Source organism: Aquila chrysaetos, chromosome 23 (assembly GCF_900496995.4).
Source record: "Aquila chrysaetos chrysaetos chromosome 23, bAquChr1.4, whole genome shotgun sequence".
Classification (NCBI taxonomy): Eukaryota; Metazoa; Chordata; class Aves; order Accipitriformes; family Accipitridae; genus Aquila; species Aquila chrysaetos.
Genome location: NC_044026.1, coordinates 5,242,922 through 5,262,833, shown reverse-complemented (window position 1 = coordinate 5,262,833; position 19,912 = coordinate 5,242,922). Strand labels below are relative to the sequence as shown.

Below are 19,912 nucleotides of genomic sequence, written 5' to 3'. Positions count from 1 at the left end.
CTACCAAACAAGATTCTGAGTGCTTGCTCTTGGGTTGGCTTTGCTTTTATTTGCCCTCCCATTTTCTTTCCTGTAATGGTAGCAGCGTAGCTTAAAAATTCCCCAATTTCCCACACTAATCTTTGCCACAGTGCCTCAGACACTCGATGGGAAGAGTCTCACAATTATTCAGTGTTTCACGGTGTTAAAATATCACAAGCATTCAAGTATTTCTGATGCGGGAACATCTACAAAACTGCATGACTCACTTAACCAGGACAGAAAATAGAACAGCCTTGCAACGCCTTATGCTGTTTCTTGAACGTTGGCTATCTTAATGGGGTCAGCGGTGACATTTGTCTTGAAAGCCATCCAGTAAGGAGGGAAGTTCTCACACAGTCTTCCTCACAGATGGTGAGACCTGCCAGCAGTTTTACGGCTCGGCAGTGAATGGCTCTGCAGCTGTACGGGCATACCTGCTGGAAGGCTGCCCGAGTGATACAGCCAACACGTGCGTCAAAAAACCCCGGCGCCGGCGGTGGGTTCCTTTGTTTAATCTTCCTCCAGCAAACAAAAAGTGACTTGGCTTCAAAACAATGGGAGGGAAGAAGAAGAATAAGGGGAGAGGGTGATACTGAAAGATTTAGTTAAAGTCTATTCTTCTCCGGTATTTTTCAGAGTAGGGGTCAATGGTTTAAGTACAACAGGCTTGATTCACTGCCTGGATGAAGCAGATGGGGCAGATCGCCAGGCAGCGGCTTCCAAATAAAAGCTGTGGAGGGCAGCTTTAACTTTTCTTGCAAACCAAAGGGCCATTATAACAGTGAGAAAGTGGGACCTGACCCTACTCAGCCTTCACTTCCATCTGCTCCGGAGAATTCTTTGTACAGCAGTTTGGGTCAGAAGGGCCACCTGAACTAGCCCTCTCCTCCTCCACCAGCAGCCTGGAGATCCAGTACAGGAATTGGCAGACAGTCTTCCTGCACAGAGGAGTACAGCGATTGCCTAAGACCATCCAGCCCCAGTGTGTTGTCATATACTCTCACCCGGAGCCCACATTATACTGCGAGGTGAGCTGCTGCATCAGCAAATCACAAAAGATGCTCTTGCCTAAAAGAGGAGACAGTTTAAGCGTGAAACTAGAGACATCAGTGGGAACACGGACATGGATAGGGAAACACAAAGAAAGAGTGAGCTGATGTTTTTCAGCATCGTGGTCAGGAGCAGCTGCCTGATTGCTGTTATGTGTGTCGCAGGCATCATGATGCTTTCAAAGCAGGGAATGAGGTAAGTTTACAGACATCTTCTGGGAGTTCCTCCCAAGAGAAGGCTTGAGCAAAAGGGTGAAAGTGCTTATTTGGAAGTGTGGTAAGTGGGCAGTAACTGTGGTTTCATGGGACAATTAGATGCAGTGCTCATAGGTCAAGTAGGAATGGATGGTGAAGAGCCAGGAAAATGGAAACAAGCACTTTGTATCAGTTGCAATATGGGAACCAAGACAGGAACCAGAAGAGAGCAGCAAAAAGATACAGTCAAGCTGCAGTCTGAAAGAATTATTTTTTCAGTAGAAGTCAAAATATGTTTCAGTGGCACTCAGCTTTCCCTGATCTGTGATGCTTGCACAACTATTACCCAAGACTCCTTTCCCTTCTCAAACCTGGAACAGACCCCAAGAAATCCCTCAGTGACCTGATAGAGGAGTACCTGGAATTAACACATGCAGACAGCTACTTCTTATTGAAGTTTTTAGCATCACTGGTCTCTGAGCATCACTGTTAGTCTACAGAGGAGTCTATGTTATGTATCTTTTCTAGATTTTTAGAAACCCTGACTTGGAGCTACTAGTACCCATGTTGTTTCCCAAGCTTTTCCAAAGCTTGAGTTATAAGCATGCATAGCCATAACAACACGCAGATCTGATGAAAGGCTATTGTACAGACTTCTATCCCATGTATGGAAATGTGTGAATACATTTTTTTCATGTCTCATTGGGCACATGTATTATTAGACAGATACAATGACAGACAAACAGATAAAAATAAATCATTCCACATATTGTATATCCAGAATATTCCACTGTCAGTAGTTATCTGTATTCCCATAATACCATTTATTTTTTTATTCAGATTCATAACTTTTTCAGTTCTTTCACACCAAAATCTGCTTGTTTCTCAAGTCTCTGAACGTGCACTGCATAACTGCCTTTCATATGTCCAACATGTACCATTGCCTTTGCTTTCAGCCATGAAGTTTCCTAGACACCAAAACAAAGCGTTCTTCCGCACATGCTCGAGAGCTTTGCTCTCATACATCACAAGCTAGCCAGTTAGTTCCCACATAGTTCAGTGCTCTAATAATCCAGAAGAAAACTACACTTGCCCAAGTCCAGAGGGATTCTAATTTGGGACTCCTTTTTTCCAATGGAGTTATGTATGGACCAGACTATAGATATTCAGCCACAACGTACAAAAAAGTGCAACCAACATATACAGGGCCAGGAAAAGAGAACAATGATGGAGGGGTCTGATTCTGTGGTCCAGGGACAACAGGAATCCCATGACTGGGTAAAGTCATCATTTCTCTCTTCTGCCCTGACACTGCACCTTATCATCAGTGTGTAATTCTTCAATTATCCCTGGATTGCTGTGATGAAACCTTGACTATTTTGACTTTAATTGACTTTGAAGAACTGGGTCAGAATGCATGTCTGACAGGTAATAAGCTGTAACTATAAAAGCAGTAAAAACCGCAGAAGGCGCTAGTGCAATATAGTCCCATTAACATATCACACCAGAAATCTTAATTTTGGAATTTCCTAAGTTTTTTTTTAACCTTTTAAAATGTTAACCATACAGTCTTCACATTACACTAAAAGTCCTCTTTGTATAACACCCAGGGTGGGATCAGCAAGTGCAGCAGGAATTGAAACATGGGCTTCTGGGCTCAGCGACTGTAACCTCTGCTGCCTGACCTTAAAGATGCCAGTCAGGAGAGACACGGAGTGCCAGCGTGGGTTACGACAGCATATTCTTTCATTGTTTGCTACTCACACCCTTATTTTCACAGCAGAAAAGGAAGATCAACAGGCCTGAAGGAAACTGGATGTAAGTGTTTCTGGACTCAGAAAGACTTATTTTGAGTATTAAGACACATATGCAAACACAGGGGCTGCAAGTGAGGAAAAGAAAAATACTCAGCATGGGTGTTAAGGAGAGAAAAACAGTGTCTGCTTTGATGGTTAGTATTTGGTGCCCTCTTCTGCGCCCATCCATATTTTTAAAGTTCTTTAGAATCAGGAGAAGAGCATCTGTCTGTTGTCCATTTCTACGTAGCAGTGCTTTGCTGCTAGGGGCAAGGGGTCACCCTAGCAGATGTCAGCCATCGTGGTGATGGGAAAAGTAGAATCTTTTTTTAGGTGAGAGGAATGAGTTTGTTAATAGAGAGTAAAAGGCTGTGAATAGAAATTAAAAAATATTTAACTGAGATTTCATTTATGACATCTAAATTATTATATTAATAAAAGTAGATTGTATTTTGATTGTGACTGAATAAGAAACATACCATGTATATAAGGTATATAATCAGTTTAATCACATGCTGATCCCAGGACAATCTCATCCCAACATTTTATGAAATTACAAATAACACATAGCGCACACAATACTTCACAGTAATTTAAATGTCACTTTGCTAAATGAACTTGAAGACAGATTTGCACTTCTTGAATGCGGAATCATTCCAATATTAATTTCTATTTTTTCCATTACTGAAAGATAATTTTATGCTAGAATTTCAAATACTTAAATCCAAAAGGTTCACTAATTCAGCTCTCAGCTTTTGAGTTTCAGCAGTACCAAATTCAATTGGAAAGCTTGCTAACTACCTTTATCTTTCTACCTTGAACTTCGCTTTATCTGCAGATGCACAAAGCATTGCAAACGTCTTACAGCAGTTCTCTACCAGTCTGCCACAGCCCGGGCAGCTCTTGTTTCCTGCAGGATTATTCATTTATTCTGAAGAGGGATGATATAGAGGTTATATCATTGTGCCAGCTCACAGCTCCTCCACTGAGAACTGAAGAGAGCAATATCTAAATCATAGATGTTGTTATGAACATGACAAGCCTCAGGTTCCTGTATGGCAGTCCACCTGAGCCCCTGACCCAGGGCAGGGTTGCTCAGAAACATCATCTGGTTTTACCCTTCCAGGTATGTCTCTGTTCCTGTTTATTGCTGGTTGACTTCATGAGAAGAAATCCATTTGACATTTTAAGATTTACTTTCTTGGATACATAGGTTTGAGCAGCTGCTGCTAACCTCCCCTACAGTTTTGAAGCCAGTTTGTTTTCAGTCAAGCTAAACCTTAGAGCCAAAACTGTCAAACTTGGGTGACTACATTGCACATAGAGACATGGAAGCAATTGGCCAGACTTTTGAGGATGAAAAACATTCAGAGTTTGCATCAACTCAGCACCTTCAAAACACAGACCATTCATTTAAGTGAGCAAATATGTATCTAGATTCCCAAAGATAGACTCCTATTTGGAAAGGCTGGCTAGTATTTTCAATTTCCTTCAACGATGAACTGCCATGCTTACTAACCTGTCCTGCAAACTGTTACCTTCTTTCCTTTTTTTAAACTTTGGGGGAGGGAAGATACATCTTTAATGTAATTGCTAAGTTTTATACATATGTCAGGGGATAGGTAGAATGGGTTATATCATAGAACAAGGCTCAGGAAAATATGCAGACTGCCACTCTGAGCAGACACCCAACCTCAAAAGCATGCGCAGACACGGTGCATGCAGGCAAGCTCATCCCGAATCTGACATATTATTGTCACTAAGCAGATCTGAGCAATGCAAGGAGTCTTGCTATACTAGAAGATCTGCATCTTATTGTGCAGGAGTGCAAATCCCAAATGCAGGAGCATCTCTGCAAAGCTAACTTTAGCTTAAATGTTGCCCAAGTTTAACTCATACATAGGATCCTAACTTCAGCGTGGTGAAGCCTGTAGCGCTAACTGGCTGGCCCACTAATGGATTCAGTCAAACAATTGATCTCCCTGTAGCAGGGACATATGTTTGCTCCATGGGAAAACTTCAAGGATATACAGTCCTTCAGGGCCTTCTGCTCATCTAAAGAGGTCAGCCTTTTCTTACAAGCAATTAACTGGGGATGTTTTGTTTTGTTTTGTTTTGTTTTGCAGCTTGCTCCAGTAAAGAAATCCATAGGATGCCCATCCACAACTCTTAGTATTACATACAAGCATAGCGTGGACAAAACAAACTCAAGTGTTATTTCACAGTGTGGTTGCTTTCATGCAAACAGAGCTAATACAAACAGAGTAATTCAAGCACAGATAATTCATGTTAACTCTTCACTGAAGACACATCCATCAGTGGTGCATAGGAAGTGATTTTACCCTTGCTTTGTTTTCACTTAGGTCACTAATTAAGAGAAGTTAATCTAAACAAGTTTGAACTGGATTCAAAGTGTCAGCCTCAGGGATTTTCTTCTAGTTTATGTAGATGACATAAAATTAATTGATGTAAACTTTTGAAACTTTTCTGGTGAGGACGAGATTAAGTGCAGTAGCAAATATGAGCACAGACTGCAAAAAATAGATTCCAGAGCTTATAGCACCTTGTTTTGTGATGTCTTATACTTTTATATCATATGACCATCTGCAGCTAAGTGGAGCTGGCCATCCCACAAAGGGACCAGTCAGGTCACTGAAATATGGAGTTGCCCTTTGCTTGTATTTGGATAACTCTGATGGATAAAACATTCTTCAACATTATTCAGGAATGACATCAAACAGTTCGCCTCCGTACACAAAAAACTGCAGTCTAGACTGAGAGGAGGCTTTCAGCATCCTTGTTTTCTACTCAATTTTGCAAAAAATTCTCTTTGAATTCATTATTAAATGAAGGCATTTAAAAATACTAAACCAAAGCTGCACTTTAAAATCAAACAAGGATGAAGTACCAGCGGAAAGAGGAAGGACATTTTCCTTCTTTTACCACCATACCTACCGGTTTTGAAGGTGATTAACTGTTGTGTGCTCTAATATTAAAAGGATTTTTAAAAGGCATTTTATTGGGAGGATTCCTGATTTAAAGAGGTGCTTCAGGAAGTAATCAGCTGTTTTACTATCCTGTTGAGATAGCTATCTCTCTGCCACTGTAAGCTCAAGTAATATTCATATCAGTATAAGCAATGTTATGGCATACAATCTTAGAATAAACTGTGTGGAAAGTGGCTTCTAACATTGCATCATCTACATAGTAAAAATATATGCCATTAATAGAATGTACTTACAAAGACAACAAACAAATATCATGGGTAGGCTGCCTAGGAGAAACAGGCTTTATCACTATGCCATCATCATATTCCTTCAACCTAATATAACGAAAATAACTTTGATGAGTCAGTTAAGAACATGATTTCAGAATAAAGCCACTTGGGTCTTCTTTTTCAGTGTCAGTCTATGAACATCGGATCAACTGCCTCAGCCTTTAAACTGCTTGCCTCTTGTCACACTGCATAAACTGAAATAAGCAGAGGGATTTGTGCTAGAAGTCTCTTCTTTAAAAAAGAGGAGTCTGGCAGGGGGTGAATTTCAGAGGAGTTTCCTTGAGTTTGGACAGCATTCCCTGTACCCATTGGTTTATCCAGGCTTTTTTGCTCGAGTCTGTCCTTACAGATTTCAGAAACTAGTTGTTCTGCCAGGCCTGACAACAAGGCTCTGAAAAAGTCCCTTTTCAACTGTAAACATCACCTAATAAATCCATAACCTTAAAAGTCTAGCAATGTCCTCAGTCCAAAGGTCATGAGGAAATCACTCTGACCTGCTACCTAATGTGGCTCAGCACTGATCAAAACACCATCGGTTCCTGAGGAGAAACAGATTAATTAACCGAATTCTAAATCTATAGTATGCTACTTAAATATACTGATGAAAGGATTGAGCCCAAGAGCCCAAGTGTCTAGTAGCTGTATCCTGAGAAAATAACTCAGATCTTGTCTGAGTAGGATGTGCTCTGGAAGTGTGTGCTGCCACCCAGCTCCCCACGGATCAGGGCAAATGTCACCTCACCTAGCGTTAACCACCTCTGCACCTCAAAGGAGACAGTCATCCCCTTCTAAGCCCAGGCCACCCAGCCTGCAGCATGAGGAGGACATCTCCCAGCAGAGGCAATATCTGTGCACAGGGACCTCAGTGTCACCACGAAAGAGAATCTTAAAGTCAGTAGAGGTTTTCTCCTAAATATGCCTGAAGCCAGGGCATAGATCACACTCCTTGGCCTATGTCTACTTCAGCAGAGGGCAGGAGAGAAGCAAGCAGAAGGCAAGAAAGGTCTGGACTGGGATGGAGAAGAAAGGAAAGAAGAGTGCCCGAGGGAACTAGAGAAGGAAGCACCACTCTTTGCCATGCAGACCACAGGACCGCACTTGGTGGGTTTGGTTGTGCCAGTACTCATCCTCTAGCAGAGCAGCAGGCACCTTAAACCTCAGCTGCATCTTGGGGCTGAAGCAATGTCAGGTTATGCCACAGTGCCTTGCTACACTGCATGCGGTCCTCACAGAAGGGTTCACCCGAGAGCTGCTACGCTGTTCTGGAAGCTGCTACTGGCTTCAGTGATGCAAGTGATTCTTGGGACTCTCTTATTGAGCCAGTGTCTAGGGCTATATACTAATAAATTAAACAGTGTCAGGGAAAGTTCCTGGACAGGGGAAGTCCATCAGCTATACTGTAAAATTACACTGTTAGAATAGTTCCAGGCACAGCTTTGGTCTGTGCCAAATAGGACTTTGCCAAGCATAGTTCAAGGATTAGTACAGCCCTGGCACCACTTCCAGCAGGTGGTTTGGATGTGGCTGCCCTTTGCTGAAGGGTAAAGAGCTTTATTAATATAGTTGCAAGCCACTTTGTGACAGTTGGCCTCAGTGCCGGAACAGGGCCCCAGGATGCTTTGCCTACCGCCAAGCGTAGCCTAAGCGCCTGCCAACTGAAGACATACTTGGCCTCCGCAGAAATTCAGGACCAGATGTGGGACATTGTTCCCCAAAGGTCTGGAGACACTGAGAGGGTGGATGATGAGCCAGACCACTTCACTCACCCTCAGAACTCCAGGGTACTCTCTGACATGCCTCTGGAGAGCAATACCTCATCTGCGTGTTCTGCTGTTAGTCTGAGTTACATTTGTTGATGAAAGTGAGGTAATTATTGCTTTTGGTGGCTACCAGGAATGGAAATGGAAGCACCACGGAGCACGTGATTGCTGATGTTACAGGCAATATGAAAATGAAAAGGATTATACATCTTCCCACTTAGGTGTTCATTTTCACAGTTGTAATTTTCAAATGAGAGGGTATGTCCTGCTGCAGTCTTAACTTCCAGTAAACATAGATATGGTTGTTAATAAATATATACTGTGGCCCATAGAAAGTACAAATCATGTGCCTTACCACTATGTAATAAACCTCCTGGATTCCTTTTATTTAATTAATCAATGCATAGGGAGATCTTTATTTTAACATCAAGTCACTCCTTAACTATTAGAGCTCACTCCCTGGAGAGAAATATCTCCGATTATCATAATTATCATATAGTTCAGCTTCTGCAAATTTTATATTATGCATTTAACTTTTGGCATCATAAAATGTGAAGTGCAAAGTACACATGATGTGCCTTCCTGCACAACTTAACAGTAGCATTACCCACTTCATAGCTTTGCACACTCTTTGTACTTCTGACATGGAATTATGCAAACACTAGCCATCCTTTGGTACCAAAGTAAGAGAAAGCATTTCTTTGCTTCAGAAACACTTGCTACAAACCATTCCCCCATTACAGTAACCATTCAAAAACCGTGTACTCAATTTTCAGAAAAATTCCCAATGAAATTCCTGAAATCGTCGTAACAGGTTAGTTTGTGAACTTTTTCTTCAGGGCTGACATGTATAAAAACTTCTCAAACAAAAGCCTTCTCTCTGTAGATACATTCATTCAACTTGTCCGACTTTATTCTCATTTATTTTTAAGAGGTAGGAGCTATCTCTGTTACAATGGTACTGACATACCAGGACTGCTCCCAGCAATAGTAACATATTAGATGCTTTCCAAGAAAGAATGATTTCTCTGCAGCTTCTAAGTGGTAGCCTACGTGGCAAATGAGTTCTTCAAGAAACTCGCTTTCTGAATATACATATTCTCCTGGGTTTTCTTCAGAAGTCTTTCTAGGTATTTACTTGAGAAAAGATCAGAATAGATCATTGTTGGAAATTTTAAGACAATCTTGCCACTTGAAACATTGGATTGCTTTTTTTAATTAAATATAATTAATCTGTATTTTGTACTTTTGATATTAGATGCTTTGAAGCTCTGGTTAAGCAACCGAAGGACATATTTAAGAAATTGTTTCTGAGCATTTATGAATAAAAGCTTTTATTCTCAGTCTTGTTCATTTAGATGTTTTGGACACACACTATAGCTTCCTTTCTGCCCTAGGCTTCTGTCCCACCATCATCTGTTTATTTTTACTCCTAAATGCACATTTGGAATTGTCACTTAAGGGAAAGCCTATTTTGTCAACGTCCTTCTCTGTTCTACTTCACTCAGTACTGTTTTTTTATGTCCATATCTTCACCTTCATTTCTTTAAATATTGACTTAGATATTCTTTAAATCTTAACTAAGAAAAAAGATAGACATCTTTATTGGTTTCTGTTAGAATTACTCATAATGTACTATATATGCCATTGCAATAAAATAAATTTAAAAAACAGATTTTGATCTATATCAAGAAAATCTACCACAAATAGGACCATAACAGCTTGTTAGCAGAGAGTGAGAATATTGCTGTGGGACAAGGGTTTCTAGATTTTTCCAAAGACACGTAAAACAATGAGATAGTAGTATTAAAAGGAAGAATCTTCAGATATGGAATATGGAGGAATGCTCAAGAACGTGGATTCACTTGGAGCTACTCAAAATATTATCATATTCCAACAGTAATGTTTTTATAGATTAAAATCATAAGTATAACTGGCAGTCTAAGGAGAAGTTATTTAGAAAAGATGAACCATCTTCTTATAAAATTGGGTTTGATTCTTTGAAAACATTTGGCTTCCATCTGCTACAAATTATAAAGCAAGCACAGAATAGGTACAAAAGAGAGAATATTAATTACTCTTTTTATTCTTGTCTTTGATTTATGAATATGATCTTACTTTTGTTAGCATAAATGAACAGTATATATATTGGTGTAATGAGCATATTTTTAAGTAGAAAGAAGATACTTCCCTGCCCATGCCCTTTTACAGCTCCTCTTTTGGGTCAGCTTGTTCAGACATCTTTAGTAGGGTTCAAAGAGGCTACAAGCTGCAATATACGTAACTTCAAAGTTTAAATCCACTATTTATTGGCCAGCACCCACAAAAGGTAGCTGGGACTTAACATTTAAGCATTAGTATGCTCGCCACCCTGACAAGGCACCTGATGACTCTCTGCTAGCCAGGCAGGCGTCAGTCATGGGTGGAAAGGCTGATCTCCAGGGCTCCTGAGGATGGTCCCTCAGTGTGGCAGAGCTGCCATCTTCTACCGTAAGCTGAGAGTCTCTGGCCTGAAAAAATTCCATGAATTGATCCTAGAAATGCTTAGGACCTGGTTTTGAAATCCCTTCTTGGGGTGAATGGCATTGAATAGTGTGCCATTAATGTCAACAGCTTTGTTCGCCAGGGAAGAAGCTCTTTAAAGAAATATGGCAGCAGAATCCTAGCCATGGCTCAGTTCTAAAATGAACTTCAAGAGAACAGAGTCACCCCATTTTTGCAAATATGTTCAGTCAATTATTCTCTGCCTTCGTTGACAGTATCTGTTTTTCCCAGAGGAGATAACTGTTCTTCAGTTTCTGTTCACAGTTCGGACGCTTCAGGCTCAAAAAATGCAGTGCTATGTACGTTCAATTTTGTTACAATCTTCCACCCTACATTTATGTTAATTTGCTTCACTGACCTTAAACTTAACTTCTGAAGATTCCTAAATTTTATATTTTTCTGAATACCATATTCACTACCAGTAACAGCAGGGCCATTACTCAGTGATAGTGACAAGCTGTTCTATGGATTCTAACAGCTAAAACACATACATTACCATCATCTAGAACTAAAGCTTAGCTGAGAGATTTACCAAATATTGCAAAGAAGGTTTGAGAATTCATGCGGGTCCTCTAATGTTTGAAAGGAGAAGACTTACTCAGATATGTTGACTCATTTTGTCAGATTTGTTCTACTACTGGAGTGAAGAAGCAAAATATTTATCATCTAATTTTCAGCATGAACATGAGAAGACGAAAATTTGCTTTCTCTTAAGAATTTCAAACAACTCCAATTTTGTACATCAAATATTTGCATTAATCTGAGAAAAAATCTGAAGACCAATGCGTTTGTGAACATTCTCGAAACAATTAGAAGGTGCTTGACTATCATATGCTGGCAGACTGTAAAAACCTCTTTCAATAAACCTAAATAAACAATTCAAAGTAACAATTAAACTACATATCATTTGCAGAAAATTTAAAACAGAAAAAGGCAAAACAAATTTTGTTTCCCCAAGCCTGGTCCTCATTGCGAGCCCAGCTGTTTGCAGGCTCCAATGAGGTGTTTAAAAAGTGACCTGAGCGCTATCCTGAGTATACTTTACCAAATAATTCCTCATTTAATTTCATGTTCTTCAGTGTATTGTCCATTGGATGAAATGGCACTGAGACAAACCCCTCACCAGAAAGGTTTCTTTTTCATAAGTACACATCTGTATTTCTTAAAACACTCTATCAGCTTGAGTAAGAGATATCATTATCGGGTCAAGATGAAGGAATAGCCTTGACATGATCAGAGGGAAAATGTCCATATTAAGACAAGAATAATAGCCCTATCAAGAAAAGTGGTGGGAAAAGGATAGATCCAGGCATGTAAGGAATATCTCTGCCAGCTGTATCTCTCAATCCTTTACTTACTTAGATGTCAAGAGAAAGTACTTCTAGTTCAGGAACAATAACCAAATGCCTAACCATGAAAGAACTCTTTAAATATTATTCGCAGGAGTAAAGTTACTCATTTGTTTGAGCATTTTCAGAATCAGACCTTTTATGACAAATGCATCTAAAAGCAACATTTTCCCCCTGAAAAGCAACAACACTGGCTGTTTGTCAGGAAAGCATTTTTAAAAACCAAAGTAACCTTCCATAATCATTCTACTGCTTAGTCCTTACACATGCAACAACATTTGCCTGTAGTGGGATTGAAGTCCTGCTCTTAATGGTTGCTGATCCCAGAACTGCTAAACACACGGTCATCTTTTGTTCTCCTATTTTAGCATATAAAAGCTATCTGGACAGGATCTGATCCAGCAGCCACAAGATCAGTGTCATACCTTCCACAGACTCAGGCTAATCAGATCAGTAAGGTCAAGCCTGTATAGGCAAGGTCAGTAAGGTATGGAGCTGTCCCTGAAGTATATGAAAGAGCAAAATACCAAATGATATCACCTATTGTGGACAAGTAAGTTAGACTTACCTTCAAGTTCTGGTTCAGTGCTAGACTTTTTGGAACATAGAGGAACGAGCGCTGATAGGAGAATCACAAAGTACAGAAGAGAGGCAAAGAGAAAAAATGTCTATACTATTGATCCCACAAAAGTTGGGGGAGTGTAGTTGACTCCTCTCCCCTTTTTAGTGTTTGAAACTGTAGTTTTTTATTTTGAATAGTATCACATTTTCCCTGACAACCCCACTCTAAAAAGATTTTTTTCTGAAGGTTCCTTGCATAAAAAAGCGTATTTCTTTCCATCTTTGCTCAGAACCTCTAGATTCCAACAGAAACTCTTAATGAAACTCTTGTTTGATTCTCTTTTTTAATGTATCCGTAAGAGTGGAAAACTAGCAACCACATCCCAGGGGACAGTGAAGTCCTCTCCCAAGAGATATTTAACAAGCCTTTTTGTTTTGCTTTGCTTTTATTTAAGAAAACTGAAATAATTTAATGTGATCTGTTTTAATCATATTGTATATCTAAGTACAGATTGACCTTTCCATGTAACTTTATAAATGACTGAGAAGGCTTGGCCAAAGAGACAAAATGTCTGGCATTCTTTAAAATAAGCTGGAGCCTACTTACCTCCGCAAGGTTCAGGATAATTTGCTGCCAGCCAACCATGTTCAGTTGGATTGTGGCAGCACATTACAAATGACACGACTTGTGTCATCAATAAGTTAGTAAATCAGTCAGTTTGTGACCACACGCACAGAAGTTGCAGATTCCTTCTCTTTTCTCCCCCAAATTTGCAAACTTTCTCTCCCCTGTTTTGCCTCCCATTTTGAAACAGAACTATCATAATCTGAGAAATACAGTTGCTTGCTGCAGATGTTCAGATTTAGGCTGACATGCAGTATTAGCTTCTCACATGTAAGGAGGTGATGATTCAGACAGTTTCTACTGATACTTATAATAATCTTAATTATGCGTGCTATTTCATGAGTTAGCTCCAGACTGCATCATTTGCCCTCTTAAGTGCTTTCTTTGATGGCTGAAGATGGCAGAGCAAGACATGTCAAAACAGAGACTGCCTTTCTACCTGCAGGTCAGATGGTTGAGAAGAGAAAGCGTTCAATAGTGCTTCCTACTCTTCTCCTCAGAATTATTTCCTGCAGTTGGATCTTGGCCCAGAGTGGTCAATGGCTGACAGCTTCTCCAGGCTAGTATAAAACACCTGGAGGCAAAACTGTTTTCCAGGTGCCAGACTAGCTCTCAGAGAGCAGAGTACTACTTCTGCATTCGAGTTAGCTCTTGCACTGATGTTTGAATGCTAAAGAAGCTTCCTTGTGCTTACCTCCCCCTCCAGCGGTACCCACACAGGATTATTGTGCACTAAGCTCTTCTACTTGTGCAGCAGAACGACAGGAAGGGATCTTTTCCAGGTGTTGCGCTGACTGCGTCTTCAGGTACTGGCACCCACAGGGTAGACTGTAGGTAGTGCCTCGTTGCTGCAATAAAAGAGAAGCCAAAAAGAACGATCAGTCCTTTTATCAGAACATCTGGGGAAGACATCGGTATTATGTTAGATACTTGGTTTTGCTGGTCACTTTATAGCGTTGACATAGATTCAATACAGGCACATGAATTGCTTGTTTCTGTAAAGAGCTCTACAGCAGAAAACTGCAGATTATTTTCTTCATTATTTGAAAATAATGGTCAGAAAGTAACAGGATTACTTGGTGCTTTTTTTTTTCTTAATCCAGATCCAATTTGTCACTCTCTTTCCTTGTTATTTCTGTAAAAGATGCATCATATGTATTTCTTTAGACTTTCCGTGAAAGCCCTGATGACTCAGAAGCTTCTGCTGCTACGGCTGTTTTAAAACCTGAAATCTTTTAAGTCATACTTTCTTGTGCTTCGTTGCTTCAGAGACTGGTCCAAAGCCTGTTAAAATAAAGTTAAAGCTTCCTTTTCAGCTCTGAATTGGCTGGTATTTTGGTCATAATTTTCATTTTGAGAGGAGAAGAAATTTAATTCTGAATAACCATTTTGTCCTCTCTAGAGCATCTCCAAGAAGCATGGAAAAGTGTTAGGTGCTGGATCTGCCATTTCCCAAGCTCCAAAGACACCGAGAGGACCACTTTTATTCTATAACTTTTCAGCTCCCATCTAGCTTTCAGCAGGTGAACGCAGCCTCCTGACAGATTAGTTTGTGGCAAGGTGACCACGTCCTCAACAACCTGGTCTCCTCAGCAGGAGTAACTTAGTGTCTGGGACCACAGCACTCTAAGGGATAGCGCTTGCTCATTGACTGTCATGCGCCCTGCATGAATTTTAGTCTAGCTGGAAAGACGAGAGGCCACGGGAAGGCACATCCCAGCCTTAAAACCAAAATGGAGCTTGCAGTCTGACAAAGATACAGATGGAGTTCACAACCTCCAGCAGCATCCATAAACTGTACATTGGCAAATCCCTCGCGTTGTCCCAGGAGGGCACGCTCTGAGTTGTATTTTCTGGTTATCTGGTGAGGTAGACAGGACTTACAGTGTCTACTCCCTATCTATAAATGAATCTTGGGAAGCATATACAATTTGAAAAACTACTGTTTTCTTCTATTTATTCTGAATATATGTATGTCTCCAGTACTTAGAAAAATCAATAATGAAAAGTTTATAAATCTGAACAGGTTCAGTAATGGAAATAGCAATAAATTTCCTTCTGTGTGATGAAGAGATAAAACTACTACTGCTCTGTGTCTACGGATGGGGGAGATTATTTGTATTTCTAGTTCTATTTTGGGCTGTTCCAAGCAGCTCCGCTATACAGGGAAGGTGGCCCTAATCAGTGCTGATGTGACTTGATCAAGGTCACTTAGTCTCTAGGCCAGTCCTTAGGCCTCTTTTATTCAGCAGTATAGGCACAGCTTCTGGATATAATGTCAGCTCTGACTCAAAGTTGCTGCTAGGATCAGTAATGACATTAGTCTAATTATACAGAGACAAAAAAGTCTGATGCAAACCCTAGTCTAAAGAACAGCTCCAAATGATTCTATTATTGAAATACTGAATCAGCAATAGCAACAGTGATAAACATATGGAGGCAAAGCGTATGGTAGACAAATGACAAAGACACATTACATAGTCTAAAAGCACTTGCCAACTAAAAATAGGCCCAGACACTGCATTTGGATCTCTTTGGGCTGACTCTGGCATCCATGTGGAATAAAACTATCTTCAGATGCCTCCAAATTACATCCATACAAGTTCTCTTTCTTTCTGAGAACTGTTTGTAAATTCAATGGGGGCTACTCAAGCACATAAATTATGGCAGAGCTGGAACATAATACTGCAGAAAAGAATGCTCTCCAAAATGCCTTGCAGTGCTCAATGATACCCATAAGCTGTGGGAAAAAAACCCCAACTGACAACCCTCGGACTGTGAAGAAAAGATGAAACAGATGCGGGGCTGTGATCCAAAGTGCAGTGAAGATCTGGGTAACACCTTCTTTCACAGAGAAGGAAAGCTGTAGGAACAAAACAGGGGGCACTGCTTTACAAGCAAAGATCTCTGGCTATTTTTGATTCACCTTTACTAATTCTGTGCTCAATCCAAACCACTTTCACTATAAAATGAAATACAATACCTCTGTATTTGGTGTTGTCATGTAAATTTTATTTTTATATTTGATAAATAGTTGGAATAATGATTCTTGAAACCTCTCTCACAGCAGACTTGATTGACAGCCCCCTAAGTGCTATGCCTTTTATAGCGTAACATAATTGACAACCCTTAGGTAGCTAGCATATGCAGTCTACGAAATGGAGTGTGCTCACTCCACGTTTGAAGACAAGTAGGTGCAATTAAATAGTTGTTCTTATTATTAGCTTTTAAAAATATAATTAATGTGTTTGCATTTAAGAAAGCATGACTTTTGGATGTATCAGCCTCAAGCCTTTCAAGAGTGATGAAAAAGATCAATGCAAAACAATTTTCATGCCAAAAAGCACACACATGCCATAAAATATCTAGAAATTACTTAACTGGAACTGAGTTAAAATACTGCTGAATTCTTTGCATTTTTAACATGCATTTTGTTTTTTTCAAACACATACTGCTCAGCTTCCGAAACACAAAGCTTTCTGTCAAGCCACCCTTCTCTACTGCTCTCCCTAGCCAAAACCTCAAGTTTTTTGTTGAACACTGGACCTGGGTGTTCCTAAACTTCTCTGGGTCTAAAGAGAATCCAGAAAGTGCCCCTGATTAGGTTCTGAGGAGCGTTCTCCGCATGCAGATGCTCTGTCTAGCATCCTCAGACTCTGCCACCCAACCACTCAGTCCCTGGACGAGCACTGGTGATTGCTGTCCCTTTTGGCACAAATGACCTAGAACTTCAGCAAAAACACTTACAGCGTAAGAAAGAAAAGCACAGGGGAAAGAGAACAGAAAACAATCATTTATAAGAAGAATAACTTTAGTTCAGAATTCAAAACCAAACTACTCCTTTATTTTTGTTTAGGGAAAAACCTGAAAAACTTTGGCATCTCTTCAGAAGTGGATTTAGATTATGGCATCATGAGAAGTTTTAACTCTCCTACAACTATTTGTTTTCTATTCTGCTTCATCAAGTCTCGCCATCTCTGCTGCAGGTTAGCTTGTTCTGTTGCATGGCAGCAGGTCCTGCTACATCCTCCATGAAGTCCTGCCCTCTTCTCCTGCATAAGTTTCTTGTGTGTCTAAGCCTAAGATACTGCCTTCAGCTCATTCCAGGTCACGAGACTTTATCAGGGAAGTATCTCTGTATATTTGCCCTGTCTTTCTACTCTTCTGTAAGCATCTATCATTGGCCACTGGTAGAATGAAGCCGTCAGGCTCAACGGACCTTTCGTCTGACCCAGTACTGCCATCCTTGCCATCTTCTCATCTGCATCTGTGAGGCAGTGAGCTGGAGATCCATACATCTCCATCACTGCCACTGGGATACCTGTTCCTCAAGCAACTGGTTTTCACACTATCCATACCAGTAATCTGAACTCATGCTATCTACAAATCCCACCTCTGATTACAAAAGGACTGCCCAAAATTCACTGCAGGACTGTCTGCATGTAGGCTGGTAATGTAAGCAATCAGCAAATTTGGACTGAAGCTCAGCCTTAGGTTTGTGCTCAGGAATTTGCATATACTACAGATGTGCCCCTCAGGCTGTCCCCTGACCCATGCACGTGGCAGGCTCAGCCTGGTTTCCTTATTTTGCATTTAGTGATTTTTCATTTCAGAAACCTCAAGGCCCACACAGAAGCACCATTTTCTTAATGTCAGACCATCCCCCAAAGACAGCACTCCAAAGCTTTTATCATCCCAAATTATATGCTTACCCTCATTACCTAAGTCTCAAAACAAAAGCAGGTAATGCACTGCAGGCAACAGTCCCCAGTTCTGTGATTGCATAGAGCATGATTAGCAAGTTACACAAGTATATCTGTAATCAGGTTCACAATTTGAACAAGTCCCCGGAGTTGAACATTGCCCAGCTGGGCTCAAAAAGGACATTCCTGCCATACAAGAGACTAAAGATCCACAGAGGGCTTAGCGAAGCATCAGAGTAGTTTGCATGGATTAGGTAAGCATCTACAGTCTGTCAACTAAATGCAGAGACAGAAAGAGAAGCCCTTTGGAGTTAATCTTGGGATAAGTAGATTAAACATGGTTTTCTTGCATTTCCCTCCACCTCTGTCTTAATACTCTTGACAGGGGGATGGGGATGCAGGGGGTTGAGCATGTAAGTAACTTCTCCTCATTTTTATCTTACCTTGGCTTGTGCTAAAAACTGATTTTGAACTGGCAAACCCAGACCCCTGCCATTCAAGCAGAAGTGGCAATCCTTCCACTAGAAGGAATCTTTCTGGGACACATCAGCCTTGCCCACCATGGAAGTACATTTTCTTCAAAGCATCCCAAGCAATAACTACGTGCACTCGCACCGAGCTATACAATCAGTCTATAAACCGGTCACCCAGGCAGTGTCTTACAGGGACAAGCAAGCCCAGGTAAACTCCTTGGCAGCAGCAGGATGGTTGGGAAAAATACCTGAAATTTGTGCAAAAATATTCCACCTTGAAGGGGCAGCCGCTACTTTCTAAGGCCTGACCGCTCTAAAGATCCAAGGGAGACACAACGTGGCCCTTGTCATTAAATGCTGGACTCTGCATATACCAAGGTCTCCATTCAGCAATTCATAAGAACAATTTTGTAACCTCAGACTGAAACCATGGACTGTATGAACTCTCATGTCATTGCAAACATGCTTCAGACTGCAAAAGCATTTAGGATTTTTTCACAGCGGGCATAGGGGGTCAAGGGAGATAGATTTAGGGGGTCAAGGGAGCTGGATTTACACCAACAAGTTTCCAAGTATAAGTGGATGATATTTTATAGGTGGCCCTGCTCCTTGAGTTTAATTGACAATTAATTATATGTGGGAAATGAAAACTGTTCACTCCAGTGGCGCTTCATTTCTGTAGAGCTGACAGGGATGAGAGGTAACAATTGCTCAGTGTGGTAAGGACTGAGGAGCTCCTCCGCCGCTGAACAAAGCCAAGCTGCAGGGCGACAGATGGCAGATGAGATTCACCATGGGCCTTGAAGAGGCCATACCATCTCTGGCTTTCTCCACCCCTCCAGCTCTACTGGCTGCTCCAGGAGGTGGGTCAGTGGGACTGTGACCCTAACCCAACCCCTTTTTTCTCTTTTGGAGAAGCAGCTGGTAACCAAATGCCACCCCTACGCACTCTGTGAATGAAAGCACGGCTGCAGTTCCCAGTGCTTGGCCAGGTGTGCACAGGAGAGAGACACTCCACCGCTCCTTCGGTGCAGCTCTCATTGCGTTCGCTTGCATTTCTCCACGTCAATAAAAATACTGACATTTTCATTTTCACAGTCAGTAACCGCAAGAATAAATGCAACTTTACAGGTGGCTTCTCCTTGACCTCCCCACACGCGTGACCACCCTTGCCCACAGTCAGTTTTCTTATGCCCTTTTTTATATCCCAGGGAGGAAATCATACTTGCGTCTGCATGGGGGGAAGCAAGAGCCACCCATGAAAAAGTGAAAAGCAGAGATTCACTCCCAGAATTTCCTCTTAAATAATAACTGCTCCTAAAGAGAAGGTCCCAGTAAGTCTAAAGTAGAACTTTTTAAATTATTAATTTCCACTTTTCCTGTGGTAGAAAACACTACTGCCCAAATCCAATCACCTCTAAGGGTATATACTATGTAACTCGGGGAAACGATGAAAACTCTCAAGGTTCAGCATCCAGATTAACGTCACCTTGGGAGGTGACAGTACTGATACCAACCCCTCCCTCAGCAAGAGGCGCCTGCTGCATCTCTAAAAACGG

General features: G+C 41.0%; 1 long non-coding RNA gene across 1 annotated transcript in view; it reads right to left on the bottom strand.

Moving 5' to 3' along the window:
* LOC115334601 overlaps positions 1-19,912 on the bottom strand; it is a 33,800-nt gene that overhangs the window by 13,505 nt on the left and 383 nt on the right. The window contains exon 2 of the long non-coding RNA XR_003921188.2: positions 13,872-14,025. This is a non-coding gene — a long non-coding RNA (uncharacterized LOC115334601). The remainder of the gene's footprint in view (positions 1-13,871; positions 14,026-19,912) is intronic.